Genomic DNA, 16,876 nt, shown 5'->3' with positions numbered 1-16,876 from the left:
ATATCATGCTACTTCTCCCCCCTTCCTGTTTGGTCTATTCCTTTTGCAGAGCTTATATCCCCCAGTTTCTACTCTAGTTAGGAGTCTCATCCTACCAGGTTTCAGTAATGCCTCTTAGGTCATATTTGTCACCCTGTATTAAGAGCTCCAATTCATCTTGCTTGTTTCCCATACCGTGCACATTGGTTTAGAGACAACTGAAACCTGCAGCTGCTTTCTTCTTGTAGTTTCTGCCCTTTAGCAGGTTTCCGTAGCACTACCTCAGTTTCCTGTGCATCAATGAAGCTATTATCCCCAGTATCAGGGAGTGAAAAGTAGTGCATATTGTCGCCTCCCCCCCAATGTGGCCAGGATGTGGCGCACCCATAAGACAAAACAATTTTGCCACAATCCTTAGTACTTTGTCAAGAGGCCCGGCCTGACTGATCAAGACTCAACTGGGCTAAACTTCAGAAACTTGCCTCTTATCCTTGGCCTTATTCAGTTGTCCATTTTGCCCTCTCTTCGGTCTTCCTTATCTTATTTACACCGTCTCTATCTACTAAATAGTGTACCAATACACAACTGCATTTTGACTTCCCCATAAGTTTCTTTTGTAGGGATTAAAGTTTGCTTTTGGCTGTAGTGTTCTTATATCCAATGACTTCAAAGAAGATGTCAGAAATGAGCACTGCAACTGGAGGGAAAGATGTGCAATATATATCTATCAAGGAAAGCACGTCATTCAGGAGAGAACCTACTTAAGGTAAGCTGGCTTTTTATTTTTGTCACTCTTAAGACGCTTTTGCAGCATAAAACCTACAACACTAAGACTTGAGGTGGAGAAAGCTCAGATTTCACCTTTATCTAATCCTATTGTCTGCATCGTTCAGAGAAACTTGGTTTTCAATTAAATCATATATTCTCTGAATTCTTTAAATCTTCAGGTATAGATAAATGCCAAAATATTCTTAACGATTTGCACTGCTGTCCTGCCTACAGTCAGACTGCTTAAATCTCTTTGGACTGAATGGGGATTTTTAAAAACAGATCAAAGGTGCACAAAAAAAGCGCATATTTTGTCGAAACCAAAAACTGTAATTGTTGCTCTGCTACCACAAATGATCAATTTTTCTTGTTTGTCATAATGGTATTTCTTAATGAGAATTAAAATTGGCCTCTGAAGTATTTATTTATTTTTAGAAGGGCATGTTAGCAAGTCAGTTAATTAAGTCCTTCCTCCAATGTATCTTCTATACATATTCTGCATAATAAGGTCTGATATTGAGCTATGTGCCCAATTTCAGAAGCATTGCCAGGAATCAACCTTTGAGAAATAGCCTCATGTATTCTTGGGGTTCAAATCTGAATCATGCAATTAAGAAAGTAAAAGGAGAAGGTTCAGCCGAAAATAATGTACTTTGTGCTTAAAATATGAAACTTGACACACTCCTATATTAACCCATGCTGGATATATATATATATATATATATATATATATATATATATATATATTGATCCCAGTAAGCAATGTCCCCTGGTGGCCATGAGACTAATAAACAAGTATTTGTGGCATACACTTTTGTACCATTCAAATCATAGAATTAATCATAGAATCATAGTTGGAAGGGACCACGAGGGTTATCTGGTCCATTCCTCTGCAATGCAGGAATCTTTTACCCAACATAGGGCTCAAACTCATTAGCCTGAGATTAAGAGTTTCATGCTCTACCAACGGAGAATTCCTCTGTGCTGTAGTTAGTATACAGGAGCTATGTGAGCTGCACAAGCATGATTTACATGAGGATGCTGTGAAGTGGGAGTCTCAATCCAAATTTCAAACTCTGTGTTAATATGTAGCTAGGATTGCAGACTTTATGGTTCAGGGATATGCAACATACCCTCCAACATTTCTCCAGTGAAAATAGGGACATCCCATTCCATAATGATATTTTTACTACAGTATCTATACCCTACACATTTTACTGGGACGCCCCAGCCACTCTGGGAGGCTTCCAACATATATAAAAGCATAATAAAACATTAATTTTTAAAAAAAAACTTACCTATGAAAATAAGGACCTCCTACTGTACTCTCCAAAAAAAATTCCAATGAAAATAGGGACATCCTAAGGAACAGCGGCACATTCTAGGATCAAATCAGAAACCAGGGTAGTTTCTCTAAAATAGGGAAACTTGGAGGGTCTGTTGCAAGGATCCTTCCTGGCCTGCAGAGGCTGTAGCACACTGTCCGGAAAGGACCACCCATTCTACCTCTCATCAACCAGTGTTCTGTCCAGCATCACATCTGGTGGTGGTGGCAGGAGGAGGAAGAGAGTCCAGTTGTGGAACTGAGCAGAGTATGACACAGTTTCAGTGGCCAACAGCTCCTTCGCCTCCTGCCATGTAAGGGAAAGACAGAGGAAGCAGTCCCTGGTCAGTGGCAGTGGCAGGAGGAGGAGGAAGCTGAGCACCAGAGAGGAGGAACCAACATCCATTGAAGCCACGCTGCCACCAGTCCTCATGACCATTTGTGATTCTTCCTATTAGTGCCAGTGACCTTCAGGTAATGGAGAGAAATCAGATGATGAGCAGCTCTTTCAAGTTCCTGTTTACAGTATGGACACATTGAACATAAGGAGATAAGAGCCCTGGTGGATCAAGACAAAGGCCAATCCAGTCTAGCGTCCTGTTTTCACAGTGGCCAGCCTGATGCCTATGGAAGCACTAATAATAATAATAATAATAATAATAATAATAATAATAATATGCTACCCTGGGTGGCTCCCAACGGAATATTAAAACACAATAAAACACCAAACACTAAAAGCCTCCCTATACAGAGTTGCCTTCAGATGTCTTCTAAAAGTCAGATAGTTGTTTATTTCCTTGACATCTGATGAGAGGGCATTCCACAGGGTGGGCGCCACTACCGAAAAGGCCTTTTGTCTGGTTCCCTGTAACTTCACTTCTCACAGTGAGGGAACCGCCAGAAGGCCTTTGGAGCTGGACCTCAGAGTCCACTAAAGTGAAGCACTTCTAGCGGCCTCAAACATGCAGGTTAGAACATGAGAATGGGATAGAAGGCCCACACTGTCATATTGTGCTGAGTTTTTGATTTCTGGAAGAAAGACACCATTCCAATCTCTAGCAATTACTTTCAGAGTTGTGTGGCGGTCATTTGACAATCACTTCTGGTTTCGAGTTAGTGCTTGCAGAAACGAGTGGCAATCTAATTAGAAGTCCAGTGTGGTTTTCCATTCTGAATGCCGGGGGGGGGGAGGGGCTGCAGTGCATTTTGGACAAGAAAGAACTGGTGGTGTGAAAATAATGTGCCGTGTACGTCTAGCTTGACAGGATACAAAGAAGTCATAGCAACAGGGTGCCTCCCTTTCTGTTAAGAGAAATCTAGATAGTAAACATGCCACACATACTACTTTCCCCCTTTTATCTTTGGCATATACCTTCTACTTCTTGCAAACTTCATGACAATGGGATGATTTACTCATTAACTGCTACAGCAACTAGAAACAATGGCAACCCTGTAAGGTGCCTGTACTCTTTTTCTCCTTGCAGATTTTACTTAGAGGCGTCATATTGATTTCCTCCGCAAAATGGGACGTGCCATTGCCTATTTGTCAGCTTAAAAAACTGAGCCATTCAAACAGTTGTGGGTCTTTTGTGTCCTTTGCTATGAAACATTTTCTTTATTCTCATCAAGCTGATTTTTGTGCTCAGTTAGAAATCCGAACTCTCCTGTGTAAACGTAAGTTTTGTCTATTCACAGACGAAAACATAGATCATATACACCAGGAACATGTGGCCTTCCAGATGTTGTTGAACTACAATTCCCAGCATCCCTACCCACTAGACATGCTGGCTTGGGTGGATGGAAGAGTCCAACAACAGCTGGAAGGCCACAAATTCACAACCCCGATATACACAGCCCTCAGCTCTTTGGAGAAGACCACCATCATGATTTGATGGCGTGGTGTGCACAGCAGCCCGACACTCCTTTAAAGATGGGGAGGAATTCATTTGGGTTGCAATACCTAAAGTATATTTCCTCAATTAATCCATGAATAAAAATCCAGCCATCATTTGCCATTTGTACTCCTATGCATTTCACATTTTAAAAGGTATGTATTAGGAGACAGGGTATATACCGGTGAAAACAACATACAAAAAGGCACTGTATTATGGACATTAGTTCGGCAAAAAAAATTATAGGCTGTGAAGGCATACTAATTGTACATAATAGGAGAAATGTCACAGAAATGCATGCAAATATTCATGTGGGCTTTTAATCCTCATCCCCAGAAGCTGATGTGGAAATGAGGCCAACTGAATGAAAGACTGGGGAAGCAAGCGAGAGAACCCAGAATTTACCTTTTTGTCCCTCCCTACTCTTGTTGGGCATATTCTTCTAGTCTGAAAGCCAGAGGTTTCCACAGCAACCATAATATGTCTGAATCTTCTCTGTCTCAGTCCATATTTTCAATGGGTACCTATCAATGATTGTGGCTTTTCACCACTGGGAAAATTCTTCCTCTTACTCCTTAGCTATAATTTGGTCTCAGCGTTAGATGCCAATATAATTTGTTTCCCCCATTGAAAAGGCAGTTGTTTTTTTTCTGCCTGATGCATTTATTCTTAAAGGACATGCCTGCAATAATTGAGAGCCACTGCATGATGTTAGGCATTTGTAGCATTGTTAAAGATATTTGAAGCAAACACAGCTTCCAATGTTAAATTATGCTGTTATGTGTCCAAGAAAGACTTGCCAGGATGAGGCTATGGTTGTCATCCGTCTGTCTTGGGAGGCAATGGAAGAATACACCTTCAAGGGTGAAGTTAAACCTTTGGAGAGTGGCAGTGTCTGCTATGGTTGTAGAGACTGAATTTGGCAGAGACATGTTTTGTTGCAGCTGGGCAGATGAAGGTGTCCAGTTGTGCTGCTGCAGGTGTACCATGGCATTTCCTCTTTCTGCCCTCCTCCCAGTGATCATTCGTCCTCTGGTCACTGCTGTAGATACACAGCCTGACTGATTGTCTTCAAGCACTGCAGTCATCTGCAAGGGATTCCCACAGCTTTGTAATGCAGAGTTAGTCTGCCAATGACTCTGGTGCCTGAAGCCAGCTTCCCATAGAGCTCCTTGGCAACATAATGGACCAGGATGTTAGTTTTCATCTGGCTGATGCTAAGGCCAAACTCCATGCAGACTTGGGCGAAATGGTTGATGAGTCTCTGTAGAGTTTCCTTGGAGTACAGTGTCAATACTACATCATCTGCAAACAACATCTCACATACTTGTTGTCTTGGCATGGAAAAGTGTCAGGTTGAATAGATAATAATAATAATAATAATAATAATAATAATAATAATAATAATAATAATAATAATTTATTATTTATACCCCGCCCATCTGGCTGGGCTTCCCCAGCCACTCTGGGCGGCTTCCAAAAGACTATTAAAATACTGTGATACATCAAACATTAAAAGCTTCCCTAAACAGGGCTGCCTTCAGATGTCTTCTAAAAGTCTGGTAGTTGTTGATCCCATACAACATGATCAACTGCTTTCTCCACCCCATAAACACCTCAGTAATTGCTCCCAAACCATTCTGAAGAGCCCAGTGTCCCAGGGGCCACCAGGGGTGCATTGGAAGATGGCCGACAATACCATCTCTCCGGCTCACATGGGGTAATTAAGAGGCTGATATGGGAGTATGCAGCCTCCCTTGTTACCCCAGAGAATGGGGAAACACTGCCTCGCCTGCTGTTGCCATAAATCACCCCCGAGTTCGAAAGAAGGGGGTGAAGGCACTAGGCGCACGCTGTCTCTGATCGCGCGAACTGGCTGCAGGAGCTCGAAATAAACAATTAGAGAGAAGCAAATGCACGTATTTCAAGTGAAGAACGGGAGTGAAGACTGCTAATTGAAGTGACCTCTGTGAAGTAGAGTGATGGGTTGGATTTAACAGGAATATATCATGAAGAAGATACATCAAAGGGTCGGTATGTCGGAACGGGACTGGATGGGGGGGGCTTTTTTTCTTTTCTTCTACGTGATTACCCAATAACCCCTCCCCAAGAAAGAACCGTCGCATAACTGACCTAAGCGGGATGATTAAAAACTGTGTGGAAATGAATTATTAACCAAAAGTTTGGCTTATGGAGATCTGGAAAGAACAAGGGCTTTTGGAATGATGCAGCAATAAAAAGAGAGTCGCCATGTTGGCAGGTTTTGTCGAAAGATTGATGATTGAGGAGGAGGAAGCTATGGATTTGTTTTCATATTGGATTCCTGGCAGAACCTCCTCAGAAGACTGAGAAAGGGAGTGACAGACCTGTGAAGATTAACGAGTAGACGGTAAGAGTGTTTTTCTTTATGGAAGCAATGAAAAGCGGCAGCCGTCTGAATATGACTCTTGGATGAATGGAAAAACCCACACAGGATTACAATTTGTTTCAACTCGCTTGCGGAGACTATCAGAGGTCACAAAGAGAAAGGAAAAATATATGAAAATAACAAGAAGAGATGTGGAAAACAAGAAAGGATTGGATAGAATTGTGAACATCATTTGGACAGATTTGCGGACATTAAAGCAGCAGCAACAAGATTATTGGATCCCTTTCGGAACTTGAAAAATGGGTACCCCCAACAAAAATTTAAAATTTGGCTTTGTAATTTGGAATTAATGTGATTTGATTGGTCTGTTAATAAAAATTATCTTAAAAAAAGAAGAGCCCAGCGTCCCATTCAAAACTCTGAAAAGTCTAAGTTTCAGTTTGAAAATGGACAGTAGCAACACAAAGACAATGTCACTAAGTCCCAAAGCTTTTCTTAGGCATGTGATCTGCCTTGCTATTCCCACATGACCCAAAACCAAAAGACCCATTACCCTCAATTCACAATTCAAACTGACTTACTGCTGGCAAGCACCCAGCCACATGTATACTTTTATTCCAACTACTCCAGCCCCAGCCAATCACACTGTCTAATTGAATATTCTAAAACTGCACCCACCAATCAAAATATGCATACCTTCTATCTTCCTTTTGCATACTGAGAATTCTAACTCACCTCCACCAGTTAAAGCTCCGCATGACAGTTAAACCGACTTTCGCCTGACCAGAGAGAAAACTTTGCCCATCAAATACACTATGATATACATTACAACACAGGTGTCAGAATGCGTTACCCATTAAAGCTCAGTTCAAATAAGCAGGATGTCTTCACTGGGAGTTTCATTAAACTCAAAGTGGGGGCAACTTTGAGTTTAATGGAACTCCCAGCATACTCAGGCAAAGTGGGGGCACTTGAATAGGCATGTATAAAATTTGCCCTGTATGGAATTATACTGACGGGCACTAGTAAAAGGAGGGCAGAACTTAGTCTCTACCCTTGGGACGCTTCACTATCCCTGGCAAGAGATTTCACAGTGGGTATTAGTACATAGCATCTTTCCAAGGGATGCCTCAGTGTCAGATGGTTCAATCTCTTGCAAATCTAGTTTTAAAAGATCCTGCAGCAAATGATGCAAAAAACCCAACCACCCTAAAACAAACTCCTCCTTGCGATTCTGGCGTGCCTCTGATAGCCCGGCCTCAAACTGGACAGTTTCCCATTTTCCCTTCCAATATGCAACTCCTCTTTCCTGACACAGTCTACCTGTCGTAACGGCTGGCATTTTGCCGTGTCACAATAAAATATGCTTCTGAATGCCAGTGCCAAACATTTGAACATATCACTGTTTAAATGCATGTGCGCCTGCCTCTCCTGATATTCGGGTTTTTATTACTTGGCTGTAAAAACGTCTAGTAAACAAAATCCCATTTTATCAGCAGAAAGGTATATTGACATTGGAGGCTTCTGAAAGCCCTAAAGTAGAAAAATACAACAACTTTTAAATAAAGATAAGTATTCTCTTCCTTACTTTGGCCTCCCCCCACAAATAAACCCAGCCACTCAAGCATCAACAAAGATATGTGTTTCTAGAAGGAAAAATCGACAAAACAGGAGATATATATATAGGGGTTCTGCATGTGGAAAGCAAATGCTAATTTTAATTGAGGGTTGGAAAAATGATAATGAGTTCTGAACTTTGACTTGTGTTTTCTTCCCATGATGATATTTTCAAGTCTTATTTGCTAAATTATGATGACCAGATAAAATGTAATTACATGCATAATTTATTTGTGGTTTTTTCATTGTGGTTCATTTTACTGGGACGCTAAGGGGCGGGGGAGAGAGATTTATTGCACATTTAAATGGAACATCGCATAGCAGTTTCTGGCAAATGTATTAGGACATGATTCAGCCAAGGTTAAGCACTTTTAAGTTGCATTGATTTGAGCAGAAAAGATTTAAACATGTACTTAATTCCCCCATTGGAATCAATGGGACTGAAAAGTGCTTAATTTCAGTGAGTTCGTCCTCTTAATTTTCATTCTCTCATCAGTGCAAAGTTACAGATTCTTACAAGTGTGAACATGACAATACCTTGGAAGATGTTTCCACTATTCTACAGATTTCCCCATGTAACACATGAGAAGCAGCTCACCAAGTGTGGCAGAGCCCCTATGCTAGTTTCCCAGCAATTAGGTCACTGTTGCTTACTGGTAGGAAGGGGGAAAGGGGCAAGGGAGTGGGGAGGTTGGGAAGGTGCAAATGCATTGGCAGGAATGCTGGATCAGGTGTCTGGTGTTTTTACACCATGCCAACTTCCCCATCACTTTAAAGGTAAAGGTAAAGGGACCCCTGACCATTAGGTCCAGTTGTGACCGACTCTGGGGTTGCGGCACTCATCTCGCTTTATTGGCCGAGGGAGCCGGTGTACAGCTTCCGGGTCATGTGGCCAGCATGACTAAGCCGCTTCTGGCGAACCAGAGCAGCGCACGGAAACACCGTTTACCTTCCCGCTGGAGCGGTACCTATTTATCTACTTGCACTTTGATGTGCTTTCGAACTGCTAGGTTGGCAGGAGCAGGGACCGAGCAACGGAAGCTCAACCCGTCGCGGGGATTCGAACTGCCGACTTTCTGGTCAGCAAGTCCTAGGCTCTGTGGTTTAACCCACAGCGCCACCCGTGTCCCTCCCCACCACTTTACTCTCCTGGTAAATTACAGTTCCCCCTGCCAGAAAGCTAGTGCAGCAGTTCTGCCCAACCTGGTAAGCCACTTTTGCATATCATGTAGGTTTGAAATAGATTGCTTGGAACTACAAGTGGCTGTTGTGATTTGGAGTTGGCTTACAGAGTGTATTATTCATTCTTTCATTTAAAAGATTTATAATACTGGACAAGGCATAACAAAAAGTAAACTACAAAGCAAAAGAACCAACTTTGTACATAAAGAGTAATGCCACACATAAATAAACAGAAATAGAGGCAGCTAAAAAAACCCAGCTGGCTCGAACCATTTCAAAGGTGTGATGTTGCTCTGGATCTGCTTGCCTGTGTGCTTGATCACACACCCTATGATAATCATTTGTAAATAAGCAGATTTTTGCAAAGGCAATACAGTGCCCTGGTGGTCCTCTTCCAAAGAAACTAACACCATAAGGGCTGTTGGAATTGCTTACGTGAGAAATCCGAAAATGTGAAAAAGAAATAATCACTGGGAAAACCAGGAGATGCTAAACAGTCAGAACCTTCTGAGAGCTTCAAAAGCTCTGATTCTGCTGTCCTTTCACACATGCAAAGGCTTACCTGGACACAAAGCATCCTGAATGTGTAATGGCTACTCAATTAAATTGAGGGAAAACTCTGTTCTTACAGATGTTGAAAAACTCCAGGAGAACGATGTTGGTAGAGTAGCTAAATTGTGGTTGGGAAGCCAAATCATGTGCAATGTTGACTCTTTTCTTGAAATTAAAAGAATGTCCAAACACTTGTTAAGATAATCAGAAAGCTTTTGCTTGCAGAACATATAGATAAAGAAGAATATATGCAAAGTCTTTACATTCACATGCTCATCCAAGCATGGGCTTAGTTGAAAATTACAGCTTCTTCCTTAAACATTCAAACAAACTATGTTTTTCTCTCTGTACTTGCACTCAGCCTTCTGTGAAATACCCAGCTGGGCCATGCAATTCTTTCGGAGTAGTTTACACTTTCTCCTTCCAGCGGATTTCTCCTTACTGCTTCTTTGGAAGATCATTGACTTTTGTGCTTCTTTCTGCCACACACATTCACACAGAAACATTAGCACTCCTCTCCTCTATTGCATTTAGAGAGAGACTTAACTAACACCGTCTCTTCATCAGTGTTCATGGAGATGTAGCCATTACGGCCAAGTCACTCGCACACAAAACAAAATGGAGCATGTAATAAGATACTTGTCATGTGACCAAAGCTAACCAATCAAATGAGAGTTACTGGGGAACATTCCAGAATTAAACACACAGTAATGCATTTCAGCATTCCCAATTTCAGTAAAGTAAATCACTATACTTAACAAGTACTGGAAGCCTTTGTATCATGGCCAGTATGCTATCCAAAAGAAAACCATAAGGTGTTTGTGCTTTTCTGTCGCAGACCCTTGGGCTTTAGGCTCCTCCAGGAACTTTCCTCATTGCATTATGAAACTCCTAATCTCTTCAATTATTAACTGTCACTCCCCTCGCTGAGCATCCTCTTCTACAGATACAGAAGACCTTCCTCATCACATTCCTTCCCCCTGTCCTTGCTTTTAAATCATTAATCTTTCATCCGCGTTCTGCTGAGTTGGTATAAAATCCCAGCCGTCCGCTCACAGTCGCTTCACCTACTTTATTTCGCCTCTTTGATACAGAGGACTTGTTTTCCCACGGCTGTTCCCAGAGATGTGTCACCATGCAGTTGAACCAAACCAGTTTCCCCCCTCAAGCTGTCCTTCGATCTTCCTTCATCAGTGAATGCTCTCTCGAGTCAGTCAATGACCTTGAATGTGCAACATTTCTCTTACGCTGGACCAGCTTTCTCTGTGTGTTCCCATTTCCAGTTGTCTCTGACATGCGTGTGGGTCCCAGGGCTTCCCAGTACACCCTTTGCTGGTGAATGTAGATCAAGTGTACTTTCGTGATGATGCCACAGAAGTGGGGCTCATTTCCTTGCATCTGATAGTTTTCATAACCTCTTCTTTTGTCCCAACAAGCAAAAAGATATATTCCTCTGAGCCTCCCATTTTTAGAATTAAAGAAGACAGCAGTTATTTCTCCACAATATAGCGAAAGTGACATTTCCACTCCTAAGTTTTATAGCAGTACACATTTCTTTCTGATGGCAGTGATAATTTCTGTTTATGTTTTGCTGCTACATCTTACCTAACACCATTGTCTTTGATGTAGTAATGGAAACGATAAGATACATTTTTTAAAGAAAGAAAGAAGATAAAATACTATTATCAGGCAAGCACAAGGTAAGCACAATTAAAGCTGCAGCTTGGAAGTAGTGTTGTACTGATCCCTGTCTGCCAGTTTTCCAACATTTCCCCTCATAAAAGAACATTCTGTTTTTCTTCCTCAGTCACAAGGAGCTCTAGAATTTATTTAGAATTTTTGAGGGTGTGAGATTCAACTTAACTTGTGATGTGGCCAAGGGTTTTATGGGTGTTTTTGTTTAATTCTCAGTCATGAATGGAGAAATGGGTGGATTCTGACCCGAACTGGCAACCCTATGAAGATGCTCTAACACATGGGTAGGCAAACTAAGGCCCGGGGGCCGGATCTGGACCAATCACCTTCTAAATCCGGCCCACAGACGGTCCAGGAATCAGCATGTTTTTACATGAGTAGAATGTGTCCTTTTATTTAAAATACATCTCTGGGTTATTTGTGGGGCATAGGAATTCATTCTGTTTTATTTTTTTCAAAATATAGTCTGGCCCCCCACAAGGTCGGAGGGACAGTGGACCGGCCCCCTGCTGAAAAAGTTTGCTGACCCCTGCTCTAACATCCAAGGTGTTGTGGCTTTAAGTTGTCACAACACTTTCCTATTGCTTCAGCAAGTGTATTATCTTCATAGAGATTGTTACTGAAACAACAAGAAAGGTAAGAAGAAAAGAAAAATAATTCTCATCTTCCTTCTTACAAAGGCACCCCTCCAAAATTTTCTTGAATCAGAGAACCGCCTCCTTCTTATCCAAGTAGTGAGATTCTCATCGGCCTCACAATAATTCTCCCTCAGCAGAGGACATTTGCTCACCTGAATTATCTGATGAAGTTACAGTGGTGCCTCGCAAGACGAAATTAATCCGTTCCGCGAGTCTCTTCGTCTTGCGGTTTTTTCGTCTTGCGAAGCACGGCTATTAGTGGCTTAGCGGCTATTAACGGCTTAGCGGCTAATAGCGGCTTAGGGGCTTTAAGAAAAAGGAAACAAACTCGCAAGAACTCGCAAGACGTTTCGTCTTGTGAAGCAAGCCCATAGGGAAATTCGTCTTGCGGAACGACTCAAAAAACAGAAAACTCTTTCATCTTGCGCGTTTTTCGTCTTGCGAGGCATTCGTCTTGCGAGGTACCACTGTACATACATCATACAAATAACATGGTTTATGTATGCCACCTTTCCATAATTGAAACCATGCTCAAGGCAGCAGATAACATGAAAAATACTTTACAAACATAACAGAAGTAGTCGTGAACAAAAAATTAAACAACAAAAATTACATAACCAAACTGAACAATTTCCACATAAATTACCAGTTCCAAAATAAAGATATGACAAACCAAGAGCACCCCCCCCCCAGCAACAACACCACCCTAGCCCAATAGTTTGTTCAGCTTCAGTTTTGTAGCTGGAATTAGTCACGGCTCCACCCTCCCAGGCCAGATGGGAAAGGCCTACAAAACAGGAAGCAGGACTCACAGCCAAGAAGTTGTGTCCATCCTCTGGTCACCAGGCCTCGGATAGATTACTTTGATTTCTGGTTCATTCTTGGAAGCCAAGGGATAGACTTTGCATTGCCTGCAGCATATCCTGAAGTGACTGTGAAGCCCTTTCAACCAAAGATAGAATGGGGAAAAGTTAAAAAAACCCTGAATTTAGGGCCCCCTGACACTTCCAAGATAAAGTTGAATTTGTTGCCATAAGCATCTTGTGGACAGAAGTAGGTCTCAACAAGAAAATCTTGCCAAAAGACCCTTCAAAACATGGAGATGGCCTTGCTGTAATTATAGCCACAAAGTAAAAAGGCAAGTCTAAAGCATTTAAACTGCCCCAGAGCACAATCATTTGGGGATAATCCAGCCATGACTGGAGGGTTCTAAATCTTGATGGTTAATTATAGAACTGAATCCTATAACCCCTAACCAATAAAATGTCTCCCAAGCTAATAAAACACACTTTTCTTGCTTTCCTTCTCTCGTCTTCCTCTCTCTCCTTGTCTTACACTTCCCACAAATATTTGCACTTGCCAAAGTTCGATGGTAACTAACCCAGCAGGGGGATGTGTCACAATGCCAGGCATGTCACTGTTACCATAGCAGTTTTGGTCAACATTGCACATTGTTCTTCTTCATGCTAATTTTTATAGCTCTCAATAAATTAAATTTTTAAATTATGATTTAAACACATTCTAGAACATTTCATTTAAAGAGTTCCAGTGCATTGTCTGTTATAAAACTGTGATGTAACAAAACAACGCAGTATTCTTAAGATGACAACAAAATTGAGAGGCAACAACAATACGAAATAATGAAGCAGGCCAGAGGCCACACAATTCCTGTGCAATTTTTTAAAGTGTAACTTATTGTCAGAAGGAGTGTTGTATATTTGTAATGGATGAGAGAGTAGATTTGAATTACCTAGGAAAACTGAAAACACAAAACTGGGCATGAGCCCAGGTTGGAAGTTAAAAACAAACAAACTATGAACAGTAAAGAATTTCCAATGCTTTGATTGCGCTTTGGAAACTGGATAATTAGGCACATTGAAATCTCCAGGGATGGAGAATTTTTTGGAGGGAAATCTTTATAGATGACCATAGGAAGTTTGGAGGGGGTGGGAGGAAGAGTGGGGTGGGGAAACGATTCCGTAAATCTATTCCTTGAGATACCAGGTCATACTAGATATAAAATGTAAAAAGTTTTCTCACTATCACACATTAAAAGAAAGTAATTTTAGCAGGCTCTGAAGAAACACCCATCAGTAATAGCACTGCGGAGAAAATAGGAATGTGATGCAGTCAGGCTGCAGTAATAATACCCTTGATCTGAAGGATGCAGGTTTGCTAAGCACGCAGCCTTGTTTTTTAATATGGCTAAGTATCTTTGTGAAGGAGCACATTAGAAATAGGGGAATGATAGAAAGTGCAAATGCTTTCATTCTAGAACATATACATTATAATAAAGGGTTGCCTAAGAGTAATATCAAAACTAGTCAAGGTTGTGTGGATTGGGGGGGGGATATTATCAGAAGGAAAGTTGGACTAGTAAAGGGTTGCCTGGATTGTAGGGAGAAACAAATTTACACTCAACACATATTAAATAAGTGAAAAGGTCAACAGGTTGCACTGAGAACCCAGCATTTTAAAATGAAAATTGTCAACTTGATAAGAATACACCAGACATGTAGCTAGACTAAGGGTGCCTCAACAGTTTTACATTGGAAATGGATCATTCATCTCTGGTTTTTCTCTGCGCACGATTCATACTCAGTCATCCACAAACTCTGTTTATTAGCTTTAGATTTTTCAGAGGTACTCCAGTTATTCCCCATCCACATCACTGGACAGTCCTTGATGGAATGTTCCTGTCCTGTGTTTTCTGCCTCTCCCATCAATCACTACTCAACCGCCCTCCACTCCCTTTCCCCCAATCTGGGCCAAGCACACAGGTATTTCTATACCTCTGCAGGCACATCTTTTAAAATGTTTTCTTCTTCCCCCACAGGAAGGGACACAAGAGTTCAATAGCATTTGTTACCACTACCAGTGCCCAGTTATCATGTATCACAATGGGCAAACAGAGCTTTGTGCTTTTGGAGAGGCTTTTTGAAAATGCTGCCACCAGAAAGTTGTGAAACATTGATATATAGGCTATTGTGCAAAAATGTATGGTTTGTTTCCAACAACCTGGAGCCATTTGTGCTCATCCTCAGCATATTCCTTTCAGTCCAGATCCTGCTATCCAGAAGGCTGGGTGTACTTACTTGACACACATTGAAAAACCTCTCCTTGCTTAGGTTATCCCTGCCTTTCCCCCCTTCACATGCTCCAGGTGAATGATTATTGTGATCTTGGTATATGACCACCCACAATGTCTTTGGTCAGGTGTGGATACTGTTAGAATTCCTGCTCCGTGATTGAGGCCATGGGATTTTTGTCTATCACATGATGGTGTATGTTTTGACTCCACAGAGTGGGAAGTGACGGAGACAGAATGTTTGTGTTACCGTGTTCCGTGAAGTGGGACTATTGTCCTTTGTTATTTCTCTTTGCTGTCTGATGCTAGAGAGAGAGGGAGCGATTTGCAGTGTTCCATGTGTGTTTATATGTAAATAAAGTGGATTAGGCAAAACGCTGAGTTGCTGAGGTCTGTTACACAAGCTGCGCAAACTCTGTGGATCCCTAAGTGTGCCGATGTCTGTTGGAATCGGTCGCTGTAATGTTCGGGCTGAAGAAAGCTTTTGAAGCTCCCGAACAATCGACCAAGAGGGAGGGGACATGCCAGTCAGGCATGTGTCTCTGCCAGGGTCCTACTCGAGAGTAGGATGAGTTCCTGACAGATACAGCCCTCATTGCTAGGACCACCTACACCAGTTTTCATCTGTTTTTAAAGAGACACACTGTGGGGGTAATGCAGAATCAATCAGCTAAGATATTTTGCTTTTCGAATGAAACCAGTTTCTCAAGAAGCACTTTTCAGGGGCAGAAAAAAAAATGCAACAGATCTAGCTTCTGTGTGGATGACATAGGCTCTATTGGCCATGTGTGCACAACCTTAGGTATACCAAAATTAAAATAAAGAGGTATTGTGAAAGCCTTTTGCATTTTTATTTTGGTCTGGATGGAATTTCATGGTAATTCTCCACATGCTTTGAGATCTTAAGAGAAAAGCTGCTCCAAACTGGCTTGTTGAAATCACCTCCCCCCCCCAAAAAAAAAAGTGTTAATGAGCTTCCACACAGCAATGACTCCAGAGGTGTAAGAGTTTTATTTTTACTTAATAGATTTTCTGTAGTAAGAGGAAATCAGGATTTTAAAATTATTATTTAAATTAAGTGTGAGTCGGCATTTTGATGATCACAACATCATGTGGCTGGTATGAAAGGCTTGCCTGCAAGAGCAGCACTGATTCCACAATAAACCTCCATCTGGAAGTACTCCTGTGGTTCACAGCGGATAGCTATCGTCATACTTCTCTGTGTTAGCACCATGATGCTATGATGTGCGAATTTGTTTTGATTTTTACAATTCTCCATCTGTGAAAAGAGGAGGGCCGCTTTGGCATTGTTTGAACACTGGGCAGGTGCAGCACTGAGGTCCACGGGGTGTTCTGGATCAAAAGGCTCTAGCAGCTGAAGAACAAGAGTTCTGAAGAAGGTTCCAAATAAGGGCTAAGGGGAGAGAAATTGGCACCTCTCTTTCCCAGTGTCATCTGATGACTGTGGGTTGGGGAGTGGCATCAGCAATGCTCTAGGACATGCAGATATTGTAGCTTGTTCAAGTGTCAGGGGCTGGACCGAGGAGGAATGGTGGGGACCGCCCCCCTTCTCCTGAACCTTCCTGAGAACAGGAGGACAGTATAGATTTAGAGCAGTGGTTTTCAGAAGGTCATAGTTCAGAAGCTGCAGAGGGGAGAAGCTGGGAAATGTTGGGAGAAGAACAGCAGGAAGAAGAATCACCAGGAGAGAGACAGCTGACAGACTCAGTGTCTTTGGAAAGCATTCCTGACCCCCTCCCAGGACCAGGACCA

General features: G+C 41.9%; 1 long non-coding RNA gene across 2 annotated transcripts in view; it reads right to left on the bottom strand.

The window, feature by feature from the left end:
* The window catches only part of LOC308587434, a 46,330-nt gene extending 33,366 nt beyond the window's left edge, over positions 1–12,964 (bottom strand). For both annotated transcript variants that reach the window (XR_014008376.1, XR_014008377.1), the window contains exon 1: positions 12,828–12,964. This is a non-coding gene — a long non-coding RNA (uncharacterized lncRNA). The remainder of the gene's footprint in view (positions 1–12,827) is intronic.
* Between the last annotated feature and the right edge of the window lie 3,912 nt (positions 12,965–16,876).

Source organism: Podarcis bocagei (genome assembly GCF_964188305.1).
Source record: "Podarcis bocagei genome assembly, chromosome: 5".
Lineage (NCBI taxonomy): Eukaryota > Metazoa > Chordata > Lepidosauria > Squamata > Lacertidae > Podarcis > Podarcis bocagei.
This window is presented reverse-complemented; position numbering and strand designations above follow the sequence as displayed.